Below are 24725 nucleotides of genomic sequence, written 5' to 3'. Positions count from 1 at the left end.
AATACACTGGATGGGATTAATGGCAGACTAGAGATTGCAGAAGGAAATATTCATTAACTTGAAGATATAGCAATACTAAATATCCACAGTGAAATAAAGAATAGAGAAGAAAATAAAGAACAGTATTAATGAGCTTTAAGATCACTTTAAGAAGTCCAATATACATATAATTTGAAGCTCTGAGAATTAGCAAAGAGATAGAGTCTGAAAAAATAATGGAAGAAATAATAGCTAAAAATGTTTCTAGTTTGATGAAAACTATAAGCCCTTAGATCCAAGATGCTAAGTGAATTTCAAGCCCAAGTTAATTGAACTACCCCAACACCAACGAAATCAAACTAGTTAAATCATTGTTAAAAGAATCGGAGGGGTACCTGGCTGGCATAGTTGGTGGAGCATGTGACTCTTGATCTTGGAGTTGTGAGTTTGAGCACCATATTGGGTGAGTTTGAGCCCCTCTACTGAGGAAAAAAAATTACCTGAAAGTAAAATATTAAAAGGAAAGAATTGGAAAGCAAAGGGAAAAAATATTACATTATGAACAGAAGAACAATGGTACAGATGGCAGCAAATTTTTCATCAGAAACCATTAAAGCAAGAAGATAGCAGATAAACATCTCTAAAGTACCAAAAAAAAAAGAAAAAAGCAAACAACTTATATTTCTATATCCAGTAAAAAATACCTTTCAAAAATGAAGGTGAAATCCTTTTACAGATACACAAAAGCTCAAAGAATTCATCTTCAGTCAGGTCTCACTATTCCAAGTAGGGTCTCTATTCAAGCAGAAAGTGATACGAGATGGAAATCTGTATCTACAGAAAGGAAATCTGTGTCTATACAAACTACTATTTAAATGTACTGTGGAGTTATAGCATATATGAAAGTAAAATATATGGCAGCAAAAGTACAAAGGTCAGGAGGGAAAAATAGAGATATATAATTTGTAAAATCCTTGTATTATACACACAAAGTAATATAACACTACCTGATGGCAGACTGATAAGTTTAAAGATGTATGCTGGGATCCCTGGGTGGCTCAGCAGTTTAGTGCCTGCCTTTGGCCCAGGGCATGATCCTGGAGTCCCGGGATCGAGTCCCACATCGGGCTCCCTGCATGGAGCCTGCTTCTCCCTTTGCCTGTGTCTCTGCCCCTCTCTCTCTCTGTGTTTCTCATGAATAAATAAATAAAACCTTTTTTAAAAAATAAAGATGTATGCTGTAAACCCTAAATATATCACTAAAATAACAAAATAGAGATATCTACTGAGGCAAAAAAAAGTAATGGAATCATTAAAAAAAATTCAATGAATCCAAAAGAAGGCAAGAAATAGAAAAAGAACAAAGAGCAAATGGACAAGTAGTGAATAGCGAGATAATAGACTTAAACTTAATGCTATAACATTATCACATTAAATGCAGATATTTTAAGCATTCCAAATACAGATATTGTTATATTGGGTAAAAAATAAATAAAAACACAAGAACACTTTAAATGTAAAGACAAATAGGTTATACATAAAGATGAAAAAAAAACTTGCTAACAAAATTACCTTGCATATAACATGCTAATCATTAGCCAAGTAAATATATTAATACACAAAGTAGATTTCAGAGCCAAAAATATTATGAGAAATATGGATGCTTATTTCATAACAACAATGGGTCAATTCATCAAGAGGCTAAAAACTCTAAGGGTGCCTGGTGGCTCAGTCTGTTGAGCATCTGACTTTTGATTTTGGTTCGGTCATGATCTCAGGGTTGTGGGGTCGATTCCCATATCAGGCTCCACAATCAATAGGGCATCCGCTTGAGATTCTCTTTTTCCCTCTTCCCCATCTCTGTGCTCACACATGTACTCTCAATCTCATTTTCTCTCTTTCGCAAATAAATAAATCTTTAAAAAAAAAGGCTATAAAAATCCTAAATGTTTATTTTTTTTTTTTTTTTTTTTTTTTTTTTTTTTTTTTTTTTTTTTCTATTTTTTTTTTTTTTTCTTTTTTTTTTTTTTCTAAATGTTTATGTATCCAATAGTAGGGCCTCAAAGTATGTGAACAAAAGCTGATAGAACTGCAAATAGAAATGAAAAAAATCCCCAATTATGGTTGGAGATTTCAGTATCCCTCACTTAGTAGTTAATGGAAGAAGTAGGAACACCTAAGCTGTCTCAGTTGGTAGACCGTGTGACACTTGATCTCAGGATTGTGAGTTTGAACTCCAAGTCGGGTGTAGAGATTACTTAAAAATAAAATCTTTTTTAAAAAAATCGAAGTAAGTGGAAAATCAAAGGAATGGCACACTGTCAACCAACTTGGCCTAATTGACATTTACAGAATATACCACCCAGCAACAGCAGAATTCACATTCTTTTTAAGTGCATATGGAACACTTATGGGCATGGACCACATTATAGGCTATAAAAGTAGTTTCAAATAATTAAAAAGAATTGATGTCCTTCAATGTATATTCATGGACCACCATGAAATTGAAGTAGAAGACAATAACAAAAGATCTCTGGAATATCCATGAATATTTGGAAACTAACACACTTCTAAATAACCTATGGTTGAAAGAATAAATTAAAAAGCAAATTAGAAAGTATTTTGAGCTGGATGGTATATTTTGGTATAATTTAATGTAATTTTGGTATAATTTAATGCACTACCCATCAAAATGCTACCAGCATTTTCACAGAACTAGAACAAACAATCCTAAAATTTATATGGAACCACAAAAGATCCCGAATGGTCAAAGCAATTCCGAAAAAGAAAAAACTGGAGGCATCATTATTCTAGATTTCAAGCCATATTACAAAACTGTAGTCATCAAGACAGTATGGTACTGGCACAAAAACAGACACATAGATAAGTGGAACAGAATTGAGCACGTGGAAATGGACCCACACCTATATGGTCAACTAATCTTTGACAAAGCAGGAAAGAATATCCAATGGAAGTAAGTCCCTTCAACAAATGGTATTGAGGAAACGGGACCACTTTCTTATGCCATACACAAAAACTAACTCAAAGTGGATGAAAGATCTTAATGTGAGACAGAAAACCATCAAAATCCTAGAGGAGAACACAGGTAGAAACCTCTTTGACCTTGGCCACAGCAACTTCTTACTAGACATGTTGTTGAAGGCAAGGGAAATAAAAGCAAAAAATGAACTATTGGGACTTCATCAAGATAAGTTTCTGCACAGCAAAGGAAACAATCAACAAAACTAAAATGCAGCCTATGGAATGGGAGAAGATATTTGCAAACGACATATCTGATGAAGGGTTAGTATCCAAAATCTACAAAGAATTTATCAAACTCAACACGTCCCCCCCAAAAAAACAACCCAGTTAAGAAATGGGCAGAAGACATGAATAGATAACTTTTCTCAAAAAGACATCCAGATGGCTAACAGACACATGTAAAGATGCTCATCATTATTCATTGTCAGGGCACTACAAATCAAAACCATGATGATATACCACCTCACATCTCCATGGATGGCTAAAACTAACAACCCAAGAAACAATAGGTGTTGATGAGGATGTAGAGAAAGGGGAACCCTTTTGCATTGTTGGTGGGGATGCAAACTGGTCAGTCACTCTGTAGAACAGTATGAAGTTTCTTCAGGATGTTAATGATCCTATGATCCAGCAATTCCACTCTAGGTATTTACCCAAAGGATACAAAAATACAAATTCAAAGGGATACATGTACTCCAGTGTTTATAGCAGCATTATCAACAATAGCTGAGTTGCTGAGAGAGCCCAAATGTCTATCTACTGGTGAATGGATAAAGAAGATATGTATGTATATGTATATGTGTGTGGGGATATATATATAATGGAACATTACTCAGCTATCAAAAAGAATGAAATCTTCCCTTTTGTAATGACATTGATGGAGCTAGAGTCTATTTTGCTAAGTCAAATAAGTCAGAGAAAGACAAATACCATATTATCTCACTCGTATGTGGAATTAAAGAAATAAAACGGATGAACATATGTGAAGGGGGAAAAGAAAAAAAGGAGTGAAATAAGCCATTGGAGACTCTTACGGAAAGAGAAGAAACTGATGGTTGATGGAGGGAAGTGAATGGGAAATGGGCTAGATGGGTGAAGGATATTAAGGAGTGCACTTGTTATAATGAGCACTGGGGTTGTATGTAAGTGATGAATACAATAGAAGGAGCGCACTTGTAAATTCATTTACAAATGAATCACAGAATTCTACTCCAGTAACCAATATTGCACTGTATTAACATACTTAAAATTTAAATTAAAAAAGTTGTGTTATAATGCCAAAGAAAATTAATTGGAGGGAAATTTATTGCACATAACACCCCTACTAGAAGAGAAGAAAGATCGTAGGTCAATGATCTCAACCTCCAACCTTAGAAAACCACAAGAAGGCAAAGCAAATTAAAACAGAAAATGTAGGGGTGCCTGGGTGGCTCAGTAGGTTAATTGTCTGGCTCTTGATTTTGGCTCAGGTCATGATCTCAGGGTTGTGAGATAGAGCCCTGAGTTGTGCTCAGTGCTGGGCATGGAGCCTGCTTAAGATTCTCTCTCTTCCCCTACTTCCTCCTTCTCTTAAAAAATGTAGAGGAAAAAAAATAATAAAGATCTGAGCAAAAATAATAATACAGAAAATCAGTGAAATCAAAACCTGGTTCTTTTTTTTTTTAATTTTTGTTTTATTATCTATGATCGTCACACAGAGAGAGAGAGAGACAGGCAGAGAGACAGGCAGAGGGAGAAGCAGGCTCCATGCACCAGGAGCCCGACGTGGGATTCGATCCCGGGTCTCCAGGATCACGCCCTGGGCAAAAGGCAGGCGCCAAACCGCTGCGCCACCCAGGGATCCCAAAACCTGGTTCTTTTAGTAGATTGGTAAGATTGATGAAGTTCTAGCTAGACTGATCAGGATAAAAATAAGAAAATATACAAATTAAAATATTAGCAATGATACAGATAATATCTTTACATATTATATAGATACTAAAAGGCTAGTGGAGAAATTATGAATAACTTTATGCCAATAATATGATGGCTCCGATGAAATGTGGACACATTTTTAAGCACACAAACTACCAAACCTCATGTGCAATAAACTCAATAACTTGAATACACATGTATCTAGTTTTTAACAATTGAATTTACAAACCTTAACAGATCTAAATAGCTTCACTGTGGAATTTTGCCAGATATTTGAAGAAGAAATACTATCAACTGTATAGAAATCCTTCTAGAAGTATTTATGGAGAGGGAATAATTTCCACATTGTTCCAGTCCTCCAACATTGTCATGATTCTAAAAAGCAGAGGTAACACATTATGAAATAACTGCAGGCCTATATCTCCTATACATGGATTAAATAAATGTTCACAAATGAAATCTAACAGTATGTAAAAATGCTAAGACATCATGAACCAGTGGAGTTTATCCCAGGAATTCAAAGTTAGTTTAGTATTTGAGAGCCAATCCATGTAATTCACCCCATTAGCAGATTAAACAAGAAAAACCATAGGATCATATCAATTTGTACATAAAAAACAGTTGATAGAATCTAAGATCCATTCCTGACAAAACCTCTCAGCAAACCAGGAAAAGAAGGGAATTTCTTCAACCTGATAAGAAGCATCTACGCAGGTAGTATCATAATTAAGCTGAAAGACTGAATCCATTTCCTCTAAGATTCAGGGGATTGCCAGAGAGAGCAACAATCATTCCCCACAGGGTGAAGGACTGGTGCTCTCTTCATTCATCCCTACCGCATATTCCCTACCGCATTTCCCAACAATATCATGCATGTAGTTAATACTTAAGAAAACTATTTTTCTTGTGTTATAAGCTTTGAAGATTTACTCCCCTGGTAATGTTAACTAACTAGAATTTAAATAAAAATAAGACACAACAACAAAAAGCTTTATTTCCTTAGTAACTTTCAGGTATAAAATGCAGAATTAATAACTAGAACTATAGTCATCAAGCTGAATGCTACATCCCCATGACTTATTTTATAAATAGAAATTTGTACCTTCTGACCCCCTTCATTCAACTGCCCTCCCAAGCACCAGTCTATTCTCTATGAGTTTGGATTTTCTTGTTTTGTTTTTAGATTTACACAGAAAAGTCATATCAAATGGTATTTTTTTTCTGTCTCACTTACTACACTTAGCATAATGTGATCAAGGTCTGTCATTGTTGTATAAGAAGCCACAGCAGATCTCTTGGCTTCTTGTTCAGTACTTCCTCTGCACAGTTTTTAAAACATTTTATTTGCTATACAGCTCCTTGCTTGTATTGTAGTGCAGTTTGGTCTAGTGTTTTAGAGCAAGGTTCTTTTTTTACTTGCTGGATTCCTATACTTAATACAGGGCTGGATAGGACAGGGTGTGTGTGAGGTGGGTGGTGTTCCTACCCACCTTTCTATTTACTCTTTTTTCTGTCTCCTCTTGTGAACCTCCCTGCCTGTTTTGGTAGACTGCTTTCATCTGTTCTGCTTTTAAAACCACAAGTTCTTTCTTTTCTGCCTCTGTGTAGCTGGGAGTTCCTTTAGGTGTTAATTCTTTTCTGATCACTTCTTTCTCTCCATTGATCGATTGTTATGTGTACTTTGTTTAAAGGATCAAATAATTTCATCTATGTTGTTTAGCAAGAATAGTGATGTTGTATGTTATTTAATATAAACCGCTGGTTTTTATTTTTTTATTTTATCTTTTTTTTTAAGATTGTATTTATTTATTCATGAGAGACACAGAGAGAGGGAGAGGCAGAGACACAGGCAGAAGCAGGCTCCATGCAGGAAGCCTGATGTGGGACTCAATCCGGGGTCTCCAGGATCACACCCTGGGCTGAAGGTGGCACTAAACCACTGAGCCACCCAGGGATCCCCCCTAATCACTGTTTTTTAATGTACGTTTTCCCCCTACATAAACACATAAGTGTATTCAAGAATAACTTGTGTGCCTCTGGTGGATACACTTTTCAGAATCTTTATTTTCCTTAACAGTTTTTCTGGCTCAATATTTTATTTATTTTTAAAAGATTTTATTTATTTATTTGTGAGAGAAACAGAGAGAGAGAGAGAGTTAGAGACATAGGCAGAGGGAGAAGCAGGCTCCCTACGGGGGAGCCTGATGCGAGAACTCCATCCCAGGACCCGGAATCATGACCTGAGCCAAAGGCTGACGCTCAACCACTGAGCCACCAGGTGCCCCTCTTTCTTAATATTTTAAATTCATTTAATGTTACCAAGTCTACTTGTTTATAGGGTGATATCATATTGACATGCAAAGCATAAATTGTGTGTCTGTAACTAGAACTTCCTAATTTCCTCTCCTTCTTCTCATCCCACCCCAGTAAAAAAAAATTTCAGTAACAATGCTATATATTGCATGGTTTGTATAGGATTTACTCAGTCTTATAGACAACCAGGCTCCTTTATTGCCGTCAATGGGGTAACCAGTGACATTTGCCCATGTTGTCAGGTCAATTTAATTCTTGCATTTTCAAACAACCTTGTCATTTACACAGGTTGGCTCTGATTCACAGGATATAATAGCCAAGGGGGTGGTTACTTCCATTTGATTTTTTAAAATGCAAATGTAAGGCTCTGAAAGCAGCATGAGGTATGAAATGCTTTCCAAGTGCTAGGAGTGCAAAATACAGAGTGGCACCCACATACACTTATAATGGCTCTAAATACTCCTGTCGCAGAAAGGAAAACGGAAGAGTCCTGAAGTGTTTTACTGCCTCACAGAATACAGATGGAAAATCTGGGTCTAATGACTTTTCACTCGGTGTAGTTCAGCTGGAGGAAAAAAAGTCTTATGTAAGAGGATTTCATTGTAAATAAAATGAATCACTGACAAAATTTTTAAAAGAAAGCAATGCAAAAAAGACCAAAAAAAAATGGCTGTAAAGATGACCTAGTTTTTTTTTTGAAAGTGTTTATAACAAAGATAGAGAACATATGTACTGTTCTCGATGCAGACATAAAGAGCAAGATCCATTAATTTTCCATTAACCTGGTGGCTTTTTAGGTGTGTAATTAATGATCTATCATTATCTGTATCTCCCTGCAGTTCGAAAATTGAGAAAATGTCTGGGTCATTCAGGCCCTAAAGCAGTTTATATGAACTCTGTAAAAATTAAGGCAAAAAAAAGGTTTTGATTAGAGTATTATTAATAATGGCTTCTGTTCTCCATTTCACCATGTGCGTTGGTAGATAGCCTAAGACAGCCATCCAAAATGCTTCACTGGAATTATTAGTGGACCAAGAATAAACATTTCTATATTTCACATTAAAATGTTACCTGATTTTCATGAAAGTGTTACCAAGAATTCCATCTCCAAAGGAAAAATAAAAATATAATGTGCTTATTTTATTTATGACAAATAATTAAGGCAATTGTAAGACTTCAGCTTTCCTTCTTTTTTTCTTTACCTGCCCAGGGCAGCAAGGTTTTTTGTTTTTTTTTTTTTTTTTTTTTTTTTTTGTATACTTTTGTATTGGAGTTCGATTTGCCAACATATAGTAAAATACCGTGCTCATCCCATCAAGTGCCCCCCTCAGTGCCCATCAGTCACCCCATAACCCCACCCACCTCCCCTTCCACTACCCCTTGTTCATTTCCCAGAGTTAGGAGTCTCTCATGGTTTGTCTCCCTCTCTATTTTTTTTCCATTCAGTTCCCCTCCTTTCCCTTATAATCCCTTTCACTATTTCTTATATTCCCCATATGAGTGAAAACATGTGATGATTGTCCTTCTCCAATTGACTTACCTCACTCAGCATAATACCCTCCAGTTCCATCCACGTTGAAGCAAATGGTGGGTATTTGTTGTTTCTAATGGCTGAGTAATGGTCCATCGTATATGTAGACCACATCTTCTTTATCTATTCATCTGTCAATGGACACTGAGGCTCCGTCCACAGTTTGGCTACTAAGACCTTGGCTTTCCAAGTTAGAATCTTTAGGCTGCTTCATGTAACTAGAAATTGTTCCAAAGAGATAGTAAAAATGGAGTGCAGATAGTTTCTGTCCCTAGTAAATGCGAAGAGCTTGGCGTTTTAGCCTCTGCAGCAAGATGTCTTAACCTCTCTGAATTTAATATTCCTAATCTGTGAACATGGCAGAAATGTTTGGGGAAAAGTGAAGGATTAAATGAAGGTAATGGTTGTTAAATGATACTGAAAAGTACTAATCATTTACTGATCAATAAATGATACTCATGGGAAACAAAGGCAAAGGAAAAATGAAATTTACTTACTCCTTACAGTCTACTGGCAAGTCCTCGAAACAGGCAGAGTGACCTTCCTCTAGCAACTCGGCTGCCTCGATGTTAATACTTCGCTAAGGGCAAAAGGGAATCTTAGCTTAACATTATCCCGCCATCCCCCCGAGGATCCTGTGAGTCTACTTTAACATATAAAAATTGCTTTAGGGATCCCTGGGTGGCACAGCGGTTTGGTGCCTGCCTTTGGCCCAGGGCGCGATCCTGGAGACCCGGGATCGAATCCCACGTCGGGCTCCCGGTGCATGGAGCCTGCTTCTCCCTCTGCCTGTGTCTCTGCCTCTCTCTCTCTCTCTGTGTGACTATCATAAATACATTAAAAATTTTGAAAATAGGGATCCCTGGGTGGCGCAGCGGTTTGGCGCCTGCCTTTGGCCCAGGGCGCGATCCTGGAGACCCGGGATCGAATCCCACATCAGGCTCCCGGTGCATGGAGCCTGCTTCTCCCTCTGCCTATGTCTCTGTGCCTCTCTCTCTCTCTCTCTGTGACTATCATAAATAAATAAAAAAAATTTAAAAAAAATTTTGAAAATAAAAATAAAAATTGCTTTGGAATCTTCCTTTATCTCTACCCCCCAAGATATTGTGTTGGCAGTCATTCCCTGAACATATGGCCCACCGAGATACATCTGAAGGGTCTCATGACTAGGGTTTTACTGGACAGTAATAAATGACCTTTCCTAACAATAGCTGGCCCCCTCCAGGACCTGGAAGCCTTGCTTCCAAAATTCCTTAGAGACTTAACGCTCTCCCTAACCCACCCCTCCCAATCTGAAAGTATATAGACAGTCACCCCGGCACAACCTCACTGCAGCTATTTCTGCCCATGGGTCCTGCCTCTGTGCTTTAATAAAACCACCATTTTGCACCGGTGACATCACAGTACTTCTTTCTTGGCCATCAGTTCTGAACCCCCAAGCATTTCCTACATCAACACTGTTCTCACTCATCAGTAAGGTAGGGAGCAAGAAAGAATATGGTAAGGCTTACAAACACTATTATGGTTGGCACTAAATACCTTTGTTCCTCTGTATGCTGAAATGGTAAATGGTGAATAAGTATTAGATCAGAGTTGATCCACCAGGAAGCCTTTTCCTAGAAACTCTGTCACTTTCCCTCTTCTCTGTGGTGTAAGTGTAGAACATGTGGCTTGAAGTTGATTAGCTTTCTCTGTAAGGAACACAGATCCATTTCTTATTCTATACAGCCCTTGTAATCCATTGCCAGTGTATCTAACTAAATAGTTTCTTTCTTCTCAGGTCTGTGTACTTTTTCAGTTCTTTCTTATTTAAATACCTGGCTTTGTATATGGGATCCATTGGGTTATGAAAAGTGGAAATGCCTTTGTTTGCTGGGATAGATTCAGGAAAATGACTTCCTTGGTGAAGCTCTGCCATGTACTTCATTTTTACTTCTGTTACAGATCTTTGAGTAGTATTTTCTAGTCTTTACCATTGGTATACACATCCACATCCTTGACTCAATTCTAAGTTCTCTAGAGGCAATGCTGGTGTCTTGGTTTTGTGACCTTCATAGTTGAACGCAATACCTGATAAAAAGTGGATGTAACAAATGTTTGTTGATTCAGTAATTTACAAAGACTCTCCTATGTAAGAGATGGATGATACATTTTTGCCTGTCAAAACAAGAAGAATGATAATTCCAAGTATTGGTGAAACAGCAGAGGAACTGGGTAGCTGTATTGGTATTTACACCGTCCTTAAATTATTTTTCATGGCAGTTGTGTATAAATGAGGCAATGTTCATGGAATGCATTTTGACAATATGTTTTTAAAGTCTTAAATATTTTCATTCCTTTTGACCCTTATAGCATTTTTCTTTGGAAAACAAATGGTTGCTACAATTTAGCTATAAGAATCATCATAGCAGGGTTGAATATGATACCAAAAATATCTAAACAATTTCAGTATCTATTAATGTGAAAGTAGTTTAAATAGACTGTGTGATATGCATACATGATGCCACTACTAAAAAACAATGATGTAGAACCACTTCCATTTTTAATATACATCTGTGTATCTTAATATATCTATCTATACTTCTCTATATGTAAGTGCTGAGGAACCAGATACCAAAATGTTAAAAATGTTTATTTTGGGGTGGCTTAATTACATATGTTTTAAATTTTCTTTTACTCTGCTGATTAGTGTCCTCTTTTCTGAAGTGAATGTTTGGCACTCGTGTTAAATTTGTTTCTAAGTGAATACAAGAAAGGTAGGAGAAATGTTTGAACAAATGAATAATTACAGAATACTTATTAACAATTTCATGCTGATTCCATTCCTGATGGCTTAGCCCCAAGTCAGTGAAGTGCAAATGAGAATATGAATTTTAAAAAGGGTAATAGAGGTCATCCCAGTTTTCCATTTTAAAGAGAACTGACATGGAAATAGGACCCTGTTTTTCATTTTGGGTAATGAATACTTTGCAAGAACATGAGTAAATATGTGGTGAAAATGTTATTAAACATTTTTAAGCAATTAAAATAATTATGATTACCCTGTTATTTGGAAATGCACAGTGATTTTCAAAGAAAAATATATTCAGGTAACCAGATTGTCTCCTACTTTTCTGTGTGTTTGAATGTCTTTTTTTTCTTAAGATAGGGAAGTCTGGTTTTAATATCAGCCAGAATATGTAGAAAGAATCAGCATGATCATTTGACTATGGCCTACTCAAAACACATACACACATTCTTTGCTGAATGATTTAGTCTACTGATGTCTTTTTAAAGATTTGAAGACTATGGCTAAGCCTATAACAACAGTGCCAAATTTCTTTATTAAAAGATAAAGCAGCACTGTTTTGTTTTCCAGAAATACCACAGAAAAACAATGTTGAGCACTTTGGCATCTGCTTTAAAGCAGATGTGCATCACTTCTTAAGAAGTGAGAGTTTCAAAGAAACATAATTTCCACTGCCTAAAGGGAGATGGGTTGTGATAAGGGAGGGAATGGGAGACAACTGTAGCGTTGAGAAGTGTCCATGGAGAAGGATGATACTCCTGGAATCTTGCTCTAATAGTTCTCTCTTCTGTAGAAGCCAGTATTAGATCCATCTGGAGTTAGGTCCTAGTGTGTCCAGGGTATTTTATAATAAGGGTGAACTCACCCTATCTCGTAGTCCCATTATGAGGATGTCAAGGGAAAATTCATATTTGGATAAATGCAGATGTAGAGCATTGAATTCCCTTTTATCATTTTGCTTCTTTCCGTCTTTTTCTTTCTCATTGTTCTTTCTTTTTTTTTCCCCCAAAGGTTGATAATACTGAGATGAGCATCTGTGGTTGTGTGGATTATGTCACCCATTGATAATGGTAAGGAAATCAATTTGTATTTCCATAGGTGCTAAATAACCTGCAGAATCCAAAACTTATAAAGTATACTTACAGAAAACACTTACGGTCCTAACTGTCCAATAATCAAAACAAATGTATTTTCTCCTTGATTTATTGAAAGTATCACAATTATATCCTGTTTTATTATTTTTCATGGTACTTAACTACCTCTCAACAGAGTCTATATTTTTAAAAAAGTATTTTTTAATTATCTTTTTCTTCTCCTAAAATGTAAGCTATCTGAATAAAAGGAATATGTCTTGTCCTCTATTGTGTCACCAGCACTTAAAGATCCTGGCTTGTAGGAGGTGTTCAGTAAATACCTGTTGAATTATGTTGATTTTCCATTACTTTTTCTTGTATGGATAATAGTAGGGCTTTATATCTGCTTGTAGTTTTTAACCCTTTTAACATTTTATGAGAATGTTCACACTGTAGTCACCTTTAAGTTCAGAATGATCCATCTATCCCACTTGATGGTGACTCACATGGTTAGAAAATGGTGCATATGACAGTAAGGTTTGTGTTCTACTTCATTTTTGCAAATATTTATTGCCACTTGCTATGTTTCTGTTCATGTCCTCATTGCTGGAGATGACCAAAATATAGTCCTTGATCTAAATGCGCTCATAATCAAGGAGACAAAATTGCAAAGAAGTGATTTTGATATCTTACACTATGTATGAAAGTAGAGGGCCATGGTAGTACAAAGGAGGATGTGATTAACTCTAGTGGTTGAGAGCCACCTGGGTGGCTCAGTGATAGAGCATCTGCCTTCTGCTCAGGTCATGATCCCAGGGTCCAGGGATCGAGGAGTCCTACATCAGGCTCCCCGCAGGGATCCTGCTTCTCCCTCTGCCTATGTCTCAGCCTCTGTGTGTTTCTCATTCATCATTCAATCAATTAATCAATCTATCTATCTTTAAAATAAAAAAAAACCTCTGGTGGTTGGGAATCAAGATTGGAGACATGGTCCTTTGTCTCTGAGGCATTCACAATCAAGTAAGGAAGATAGAGACATAAATAGTATAATGTACTTTATGTTGTAGTAGAGATATAAATCAACTAACATGACCACATCAAGAAGATAACAGTTCTATCTAAGCTGTTAGGATAAGGCTTTATTTAACAGTTGATATTTGCATTGGGCCTTGCGTTCCCTAGGCACAATGAGTATAGAAGATGGAATGGGGTTGAGGCAGAAGCAGATGCATAGAAATTAGAGTAGCTGAAATGTAGTAGAACAGATGGAAGGGGGATCCCTGGGTGGCGCAGCAGTTTGGCGCCTGCCTTTGGCCCAGGGCGCGATCCTGGAGACCCGGAATCGAATCCCACGTCGGGCTCCAGGTGCATGGAGCCTGCCTCTCTCTCTGCCTGTGTCTCTGCCTCTCTCTCTCTCTCACTGCGTGCCTATCATAAATAAAAAAAAAATTTAAAAAAGAACAGATGGAAGGTACAGAAAATAAAGTCAGAAAAATAGATTATGTTCTATATGGAATCCTAGGCTTAGGTGCCTGTATAGTATAACATGAATAACGGTGACACTGATTGAAGATTTAGGGGTTCCTGTTTCTGTGTGGTTTTAGTTCCATGGGTTAACTTTAGTGATGTTCATCCCAGGTTGATATAGCTCTGGGAAATAAAATTTATACCAGCAAAGTCCCAAAAAATGTTGAGAAGTTAACTTATTAAATGACAATGATAAATATTTCTATCAAAAGGATTGGGATACTTTTTTTCATCTTTTATTTGGAAAAATCACAATAGGGCACAATTAGATGAATGAAAAGGTAAAGTGAGTTGTTATTAAGAAGACAGATCTATGGAGATGTTTGACTGGCTTGGTCAGAGGAGCACAGAGCTCTTTATATTAGGGTCATGAGTTCAAGCCCCATGTTGTGTGTAGATATTACTTCAAAACAAAACAAAACAAAACAAAACAAAAAGCCTTAAGGAAGAAGTCAAATCTGCGATAGCCAAATAAACCAATATCCTATTTTATAGCCAAATAAAGCCAATCTTACAAAATTGTGCCTGGGGGCACACAAACCCAGCCAGATATCTGAGGGAGGCTTGATTTCACTTTGAACTGTGTTCAGTGACTTCACCTGATTTACAATCTCCTGATTCCTCTCTAGTACTCAATTCAAGAATGTATCCTGCATTGCTCTCTAATGCAGAAAGACTTTCAAACATTACATGCTCTTACTGCTTTGTATAGAAAATTCCCATTAGGGCTATGAGTGGATGCAGGGTATTCATCCATCAGTCATTTTAATTTACTCTCAACATTGTGCTGTAAGGGAAAAAAGATGAAATATCAAGTAAATAATGATATTGTACACCATAGCCAAAACATCTGTCTTTGAAGTGTAGAAACAAGAATTTACCTATTGTTTCATGGAAGTAAGGACACCAAACTGAAATCAATATATGTTAAAATTAAAAATGGCAACAGAGGCACTTCAATAATTCTAAATGTGGCCAAATTACAGAATATGTAAGGGCATGGGGAAATAATAACTCTAGAAGCAACTATGAGGGAGAAGAGTGGAGGAGGGAAGGAGAGAGCAAAGGGAGAGTAGTAAGTTAGAGGGAAGAGGAATCATGCTTGCAAAAGGAGATCTAACCTTCAACTTTGTCATAAGCTACCTGAGAGAAGGCAGCTCAAAAATGACCATTTGAAGCACTAACTTTGTGGCTACTCCTGATGGATTTTTTTTCTTTCATTCTTGCCACCTGTTTTGTGAAAGATAAGCTGAAGTGCCACATCACTGAGAGGAGGAGTAGGTATTAGTTGAAAAATTGGAGGAGGAACAAGGAAAGAATTGTTCTCTATTCTCCCAAGAAAGTACAACATTGCCTTAGGTCTCTAAATGTTTGAAAGCCACATTTATGTGGGGAGTTTTGAATAGCCTTTCTTTGGCTGTGTCAGAAACATCCTCTTAACTAGATATTTTTCAGCTCATTTGACGTTTATTACTTAGTCTGACATTATTTCAAATACCCAGAAGGAAAGATAAATGTGGGATCTAATTCGCAAAGAGTTCTCGGAGGAATGGAAAGGCATTATGACCCTTATCTAGGCCATTCTGGCCTTGGTTTTGTCTTCTTTCTTTTAACTTAGCCTCTGTTATTGAGCTCAATCTGAATTCAGTAGAATGATTTTTTTTGAGTTTCATTTAAAAAGTGACCAGCAATTAAAAACAAAATCTCCAATGTTTGGTGGCTTATGTTGGAGCTGCTGGAAAGGAAGCTTGAGAGATATGGAGAAGCTTGAGACATGGAGAAACCACACTGGAAGGTTTAACATGGGACCAAGTGGAGCAATTTTTTGTAATTCACAGCCATGACTCCCAGTGGTTGGATCTTCCCCATTTTGCTGTGCTCTACACTTTCTTGCATAAGCATTTGATCGTTTATTCAACAAACCTATATTAATAAGTGCTTACCCTTTATCAGGAAACTTGAAATACACAAATGAATAAAGATGTCACATTCTCTCTCAAGGAGCTGATGGCATAAAAGGGAATACAGTGCATAGAACCAGCAATTTACGAACTTACGAGCTTTGACAGGCATGTACAGACATAGGATTCTATGAAGACATATAGGAAGATACTTAACAAATTGTCATTCAAGGCTTTCAAAAGAAGATAAGGCTTGAATTTGTAGGGTAGGAAAAATAATTTTCCTTTTACCCTTCTAGGTTCTTGGCTGATACCCTCCTATAATAAAAGACAGATTAATAGGAGAAGAACAAATGGAAGTTGAATAACATGTATATCTCCCACATATGAGGAAGAGACCTGGAAAAACTGATTTAACTCCCCCAAATGGCCAATGATATCACCTTAAATAGTATCTCCACCAGAAAAGAAAATAAGATGTTGTAGTTGAGGGGGCCAGTTATGGGAGGTTATCAGGCAAAGCCCCCTAAACAGGATTAAGTTGTTCTGTAAATTTAAGTTCCTGTGCTTCCTATTGATAAGAGTTTCTAGAGATTTACTCATTCTCCTCCTCCTTGTACAGAGAGGGAGACATCCTTACAGATGGATATTTTCCTTATATCTACTAGGTTTTCAGAGCTTTGTTTGTGTCTGCTATATCCTAAAAATAACCAGCTGAAGGAAATGCAAATTGTACTTTTTACAATGAGATATCCCCTTGCACCAGTGAGAATCGCTAGTATCAAAGAGACAAGAAATAATAAGTATTGGGGAGGATGAGGAGGAAGGGGACCCTCGTGTACTGTTGGTGGGAATCTAAATTGATACAGGCACTATGGAAAACAGTATGGTGGTTCCTCAAAAAATTGAAAATAGGAATACTTCATAATCTAGTCATTCCATTTCTGGGTATTTACCCAAAGAAAATGAAGACACAAATTTGGAAAGATATGTGCACTCCTATGTTTATTCCAGCATTATTTATAGTAAAGATAAGGAAGCAACCTAAGTATCTATCAATAGGTGAATGAATAAAGAAATGGGGATACACACACACACACACACACACACACACAATCCCTCAGCCATTAAAAAGAATGAGATCTTGCTATTTATGAAAGCGTGGGTGAGCCTAGAGGGTATTATGCTAAGTGAAATAAGTCAGACTGAGAATATGAATATCATGTGATTTCACTTCCATATAGAATCTAAGAAACTAAACAAAGAACAAAACAGGAATAGATTCACAAATCTAGAGAACAAACTGATGGTTTCCAGAATGAGGGATGAGCAAACCAGGTCAAGAGGTCAAGATTAAGAAGTGTAAACTTCAATTTATAAAATAATGAAAAAATGAAGTCTCATGGGTAAAAATTATGGGGAATATAGTCAATAATATTATAACTTTGTATGGTGGCATGTGGTACTACACTTATGGTGAGGATCTCATAATGTATGTAATTGTAAGCTCATGGTGTTGTACACCTGAAATTAATATTGTGTCAACTATACTTCAATTAAAAACATATAAATTTAAAAAGGAAAAAAAATTCAGTCTTCCCAAAAGTTAGTTAAGAGAAATGAGTTGTAGAAGCAACAATAGATCACAACAGCATGAATAAACAAACATGTAAAGCTATTTCTACAATAAAAAAAAGTCAGTGGCTCAAAATAGTCCTTATATCAAAGATTGGGGTAGTGTAGCTCCCCTTCAAGCTGAATCAGAAAATTCAGAGTGAGAAGGATTGTCCAGGTAGAAGAAATTACATATGTCAAAGTATGGATGTATATAGGGAACTGTGAAGATAGTATATGACTGGAGGGTAGGGAGTGTTGAGGGAGGATCTTGGGAAATGAGGTCAAAGATATAGGCAGGAGTTATGCCATGCATGTCAAGTGCAGTTTGGGGGAGTGTAAAGTAATGTCACAGATCTATTTTATTTCCAACTGTATGTCTTTGTAGGTTTTCAGTGATGTAGGTACCCTATTTTCATCTAGCTTCCCCTGTAGTTGTTGCCTTTCATATAGTGCTTATTAAAGCTTCATTGACTTTGAACCTTCTGTCAGGCTAGTTGACTGGATGAATGGCCCTGAAAGAGTAAAGATAATGGGGCTAAAGAGTCTAGATTGGAAAATGTTCTTTGTGTCATTAGTGGGAGACCCCACGGATAAACAGTCTGCTATACTGAAGTTTCTGTTAAGGGAAGGAATGAGAGTACTGACCATTTCAGCCTAGGACGCATTGGGTGAATGCCCTTCTTGGTAAGGTAACTCAGGATACTGGTTTTGTATCTTAGTTTTTTTCAGAACAAAATCTCATTAGATCAGTTTGCCCACACAAATCAAAATCTAACAAATAAGATATTCCAAAGAAATCCAAATATCTCTCAATTTATGATAAAGATTATATCTGGCAGTGTACCTGATATCAATCTTTTGCACAGGGCACACACTTCTGTTTGGAAAGTTCATTCTGAAGATCAAATGGTATATCAGAATATTACTTTGAAAATATAGAGTTAGAACAAAGGTAATGTGGTGTTCTCTGGGGACATTTCCATCAAGCTATCTATGGTGGTGTGACTGATTGTCCTTCTCCACTCCTGAAATAGTACTCTTCAGAGAAGTGGTACTTGTTTTTAGAATCGGAGCACTGATTCTCCTGGACAGAGCACACTGACATAGTCTCACATGATGACTCTTCCTAGAATCCATGCAAACACTATTCTATCTCCACTTGTTATGACATGGCTTGTCACTAGTTTGGTCGGCATAGAGACTGAGTTGACATTAGACACTCAGCAGCAGCATATTTGCAAACCATTTTTTAGGATGGAAAGAATTTCTCTAGGTAGTCTGCTTTATCCATTACTTTCTTTTACTTTCAGAAAGTAACTTTCTAAGTTTGACAATTAATGAGAACAGTCCCCATTTTAACCTGCTGCATTTTTAGATCCTCCTGCCAAATTTGCCAATTAAGAGTTATACATTATCAAACAGGAACAAATTCATGAAGATTTCACTTCAATAATTTGTGAACAGTTTTTCAGCACCAGCATTCTTTTTGGAAAATGAAATTGTGTCCAAAACACACATAAAAATATTAAAGCAGGGCTCCAAGGGAACTCTATTTTTATCTGCTCATTTTACAGATATGGAAACTGATTTTCATAGAAGGTGACTTTCCCAGCACAGCTCAGCCCGTCTGAGGCAGATTGAGGACTAGAAGCTAGGTCTCTTGATTCCTAGTTCAGTGCTGTTTTTACTCCACCACTTAGTACTCATAAAATATGTACAAAGACAGGTATGGAAAGGCGAACTGATATCTGCATTGAATGATCTCTGCAAGGTACTCTTTGACAATTCTGGCTAGAAAATCTCCATTGAAATCTTCAAATACTCTTTTGATGGAAAAAAAATGAGCAATGGGAGGGATCATTTTTTCTACTAAAAATTTCCCCTAGAACCCCTGTACATCATTGTATTTTCTGACCCTTTTTGTTATTCAAACAGCCTTAGTGCCATTTACTTGAAGACACGTTCATGCTTTCAAAAATTGAATGTTAAATATTATGTACATAAACATAGAATATTTATTGAATATTCTTAATATGAATATATGCTACTTCTGCCAGAAACCCAGGGCAATGTAATTTAGCATTAATACAATTGTGTGGGTGGGGTGGGATTGGGTGGGGGGGGTAGTTGACATTTGTTGGGAGTATTTTTATTGTATGAGAAGAGTTTGAGCTGTATGGATTTTGAGGGCTCTTACTATATCAGAGAGATTGTATTCTTTTTTTAGGTTTTATAACTTGAGCTGGCCTTGATAATTAAGTAGGGCTGACCCTAGAAGATAGGTAGAAGAGTCTTAGGAGTAGTGGTTTTGCATGCAGTGGTTATCTTTCCTGGCTGACTGTTCAGCCAATAGAGTGCTGTCATATGGTGGAGAGATGGCTCTCGGATGTTTGGTTTGGGTGAATGGCAAGTCCTAACTCCTCATTGGGTCTCAATGTCCATCTCTGGAAAATGAAAAGGTAAAGATTATCTTCTAGCTCCCTAGCAGTTCTGACATCATACAATTATCTGATTCTTTAATTTTTCTGTTAATAATGAGTGCTTCGGGATCCCTGGGTGGCGCAGCGGTTTGGCGCCTGTCTTTGGCCCAGGGCGCGATCCTGGAGACCCGGGATCGAATCCCACATTGGGCTCCCGGTGCATGGAGCCTGCTTCTCCCTCTGCCTGTGTCTCTGCCTCTCTTTCTCTCTGTGACTATCATAAATAAATAAAAACAAAATTAAAAAAAAATGAGTGCTTCATCATTCAGAATCTGTGAAATATTGAGCATCTAAGCCATGGTACACTGTGTGCTAACTATGCTAGGATCTCTAGCTCTTTCTTTACAGCCTAGACATGTGCCCTTCTCCCAGACCCACCACTCTGGTCCATGAAAATAACTACTTGTGTGTATTCCATTGCCCCCATAGCTCTTGGCTTTTTTTTTCAATTAAGTTTTAAATTTTAATTCCAGTATAGTGAACACACAATGGTTATATTAGTTTCAGGTATACAATATAGTGATTTAGTAATTCTATACATTACTCAGTGCTCATCTGATAAGTGGACTCTTTAATCTCAATTACCTGTTTCGCCTATCCCCTGCCCCACAACCTCCCATCTGGTAACCATCAGTTTGCCTTTTATAGTTAAGAGCCTGTTTCTTGGTTTGTCTCTTACTCTCTTTATTTTCTTGTTCCCCCACCGCTGCCCAAATTCCACTTGAGTGAAATCATATGGTACTTGTCTTTCTCTGACTTCTTTTACTTGGATTGTAATCTCCAGCTCTATCCATGTTGTTGCAAATACCAAGACATCATTCTTTTTGTGGCTGAATAATATTCTACTGTGTGTGTATGTATGTATGTATATATATCACATCTTTATCAATTCATTTATTGATGGACACTTGGGCTGCTTCCATAGTTTGTCTATTGTAAATAATGCTGCAATCAATATAGAGGTGCATGTATCCCTTCGAATTCGTGTTTTTGTGGTTTTTTTAATACATACCTAGTAGTGCAATTACTGGATCATAGGATAGTTCTATTTTTAACTTTTTGAAGAGACTTCATACTATTTTCCACAGTGGCTTCCCTAGTTTGCATTCCTACCAACACTTCATGAGTGTTCTTTTTCCTCCACATCATTGCCAACACTTGTTGTTTCTTATGTTTTTTATTTTAGCCATTCTGACAGGTGTTAGGTGATACATTACTTATAGTTTTGATCTGAATTTCTCTGATGATGAGTGATGTTGAGCATCTTTGCATCGTTTCATGTGTCTATTGGTCTTTTCATGTGTCTGTTGGTCATCTGGATGTGTTCATTGGAGAAATGTCTGTCTGTTCATGTGGCCTGCCCATTTTAAATTTAAATTGGATTATTTGGGGGGTTTGGAGTGTTGTATACATTTTTTTATATGTTTTGGATATTGACCCATTTTCAGATAGATCATTTGCAAATATTTTCTCTCATACAGCTGTTTGCCTTTAAGTTTTCTTTTCTTTTTTTTTGCTTTTAAGTTTTCTTGATTGTTTTTTTCATTGTGTAGAAGTTTTTTATTTTGATGTAGTCCTGGTGGTTTATTTTTGCTTTTTCCCTTACCTCAGGAAACATTTCTCAAAAAATTTTGTAATAGCTGAGGTCAAAGACATCACTGCCTGTGCTCTCTTCAGGATTTTGATGGTTTCAGGTCTCTTGTTTAGGTCTTTAATCCACTTTGAGTTGTTGTATGTAGTGGAACAATTTGGTCCAGTTTCATTCCTTTGCCTGTAGCTATCCAGGTTTCCCCTCGCCATTTGTTGAAGAGACCTTTTTCCATTATATATTCTAGCCTCCATTTTTGAAGCTTAATTGACCATATAATCATGGGTTTATTTTTGGGCAATCTATTCTGTTCCATTGATCGATGTGTATATTTTAGTGCTAGTACCATACTGTATTATTTGATACAGCTTTGACATATAACCTGAAGTCTGGAATTGTGATATCTCCAGTTTTGTCCTTTTTCAAGATTGCTTTGGCTATTCAAGATCTTTTGTGGTCCCATACAAATTTTAGGATTTGTTCTAGTTCTGTGAAAAATGTTGGTATTTTGGTAGGGATTCCGTTAAATCTGTTGATTGCTTTGAGTAATATGAAACTTTAAAAAATTTGTTCTTCCAATCCATGAGCATGACATGTCTTTCCATTTCTTTATGTTGTCTTGAATTCCCTTCACCAGCATTTTATAGTTTTTAGAGTATAGGTCTTTGAATTCTTGGGTTAAGTTTATTCTTAGTTACCTTATTATTTTTGATGTATTTATAAATGGGACAGTTTTCTTAGTATCTCTTTGTGCTGCTTCATTATTTGTGTATAGAAATGCAACACACTTCTGTAAATTGATTTTGTATCCTGCCACCTTCCTGAATTCATGTATCAGCTCTAATATGTCTTTTGGGTTTTCTAGATATAGTATTATGTCATATGCAAATAGTGAAAGTTTTACTTCTATCTTACTGATTTGGGTGCCTTTTATTTCTTTCTGTTGTCTGAATGCTGTGGCTAGCACTTCCAATACCATGTTGCAAAAAAGTGGAGAGAGCGGACATCCCTGTCTTGTTCCCGGACTTAGGAGAAAGGCTCTCAATTTTTCCCCATTGAGTATGATGTTCACTGTGGGTTTTCATATAAGGTATTTATTATGTTGAGGTATGTTCCATCTAATCCTATTTTGTTAAGGGTTTTTTTACCATGAATGGTAGTTGTACTTTGTCAAATACTTTTTCTACATCTATTGAAATAATTATGTAGTTTTTATTCTTTCTCTTATTGATGTGATGTGTCATGTTGATTGACTTCTGAATATTGAATCACTCTTGCATTCTGGGAATAAATCCTGATGAATTTGATCCTGATGAATTGTTTTTTTAAGATTTACTTATTTTAGAGAGCACATGAGCAGGAGGGGCAGAGGGAGAGGGAATCTGAAGCAGACTCTGCGCTGAGTGCAGAGCAGGGATCAATCTCACAACGCTGAGATCATGACCTCATCCAAAACCAAGAAATCAGTTTAACCAACTGCACCACCAAGGTGCCCCAGTGAATGATTTTTTAAAAATGTATTGTTGGACTCAGTTTGTATTTTGTTGAGGATTTTTGCATCTGTGTTCATCAGAGATATCGGCCTATAGTTCTCCTCTTTTTTTTCCTTTTTTTTTTTTTAAAGTAAACTATATGTTCAACATGGGGCTCAAACTCACCACCCTGAGATTAAGACAGCTAGCCAGTCCCCCTATGTAGTTCTCTTTTGTTGTAGTGTCTTCATCTGATTTGATATCAGGATAATGCTGACCTGATAGAATGAGTTTGGAATCTTTCTTTCCTCTTCTATTTTTTTGGAATTGGTATTATTTCTTCCTTAAATGTTCGGTAGAATTCACCCGTGGAGCCATCTGGTCCTGGAATTTTTTTGGGAGTTGTTTGATTACTGATTTACTTTCATTGCTGGCCATCAGTCTGCTCAAATTTTCTATCTCTTCCTGCTTCAGCTTTAGAAGGGTTTATGTTTCTAGTAATTTATCTATTTCTTCTAGGTTGTCCAGTTGGTTGACATCTAATTTTTCATAATCTCTTATAATCCTTTGTATTTCTGTGGTGTTGGTTGTTATTTATCCTCTTCTATTTGTGATTTTGTTTTAGTCCTCTATTTTTTAAATGAGTCTGGCTAGAGGTTTATCAATTTTTATCTTTTCAAAGAACCAGCTCCTGGGTTCATTGATCTGTTCTATTGTTTTTTAAATTTTCTGTATCATTGATTTCTGCTCTGATTTTTTTTTAAGATTTTACTTATTTATTCATAAGAGACACACAGAGAGAGGCAGAGACATAGGCAGAGGGAGAAGCAGACTCCCTGCAGGGTGCTGGATGTGGGACTGGATCCCAGGACCCCAGGATCATGACCTAAGCCAAAGGCAGACGCTCAACCACTGAGCCACCCAGGTGCCCCTCTGCTCTGATCTTTATTGTGTCCTTCCTTCTGATTGTTTTGGGTTTTCTTTGTTCTTCTTTTCCTAGTTCCTTTAGGTGTAAGGTTATGTTGCTCATTTGAGATTTTTCTTGCTTCTTGAGGTCGACCTGTGCTAGTACATACTTACCTCTTAGAACTACTTTTTGCTACATCCCACAGGTTTTGGACTGCTGTGTTTTCCTTTTCATTTGTTTCCATGTACTTTTTATTATTTCTTCTTTGATTTCTTGGTTCACCCATTCATTGTTTAGTAGCATATTATTCAGCCTCCACGTATATGTGCTCTTTCCAGATTTTTACTTGCAGTTGATTTCTAGTTTCATAATGTTGTGGTCAGAAAATATGCATGGTATGACTTTGATCCTTTTGAATTTGTTGATACTTGTTTTGTGGCCTAACATGATCTAGTCTGGAGAATGTTCCATATGCCCTTGAAAGCTGTGCATTCTGCTGTTTTAAGATGGGATGTTTGGAATATATCTGTTAAGTCCATCTGGTTCATCATGTCATTCGAAGCCACTGTTTCCTTGTTGATTTTCTGTTTGGA

The 24725-nt window shown here is 36.8% G+C and overlaps 1 long non-coding RNA gene across 2 annotated transcripts in view; it reads left to right on the top strand.

The window, feature by feature from the left end:
- Positions 1-24725, top strand: part of LOC111094911 — a 159007-nt gene that overhangs the window by 15473 nt on the left and 118809 nt on the right. For both annotated transcript variants that reach the window (XR_005386003.1, XR_005386001.1), the window contains exon 2: positions 12579-12637. This is a non-coding gene — a long non-coding RNA (uncharacterized LOC111094911). The remainder of the gene's footprint in view (positions 1-12578; positions 12638-24725) is intronic.

The sequence above is a fragment of the Canis lupus genome, chromosome X (assembly GCF_011100685.1).
Source record: "Canis lupus familiaris isolate Mischka breed German Shepherd chromosome X, alternate assembly UU_Cfam_GSD_1.0, whole genome shotgun sequence".
NCBI classification, from domain to species: domain Eukaryota; kingdom Metazoa; phylum Chordata; class Mammalia; order Carnivora; family Canidae; genus Canis; species Canis lupus.
Note: the sequence above shows the minus strand (reverse complement) of the source record. Positions and strands in the feature narration are given on the sequence as shown.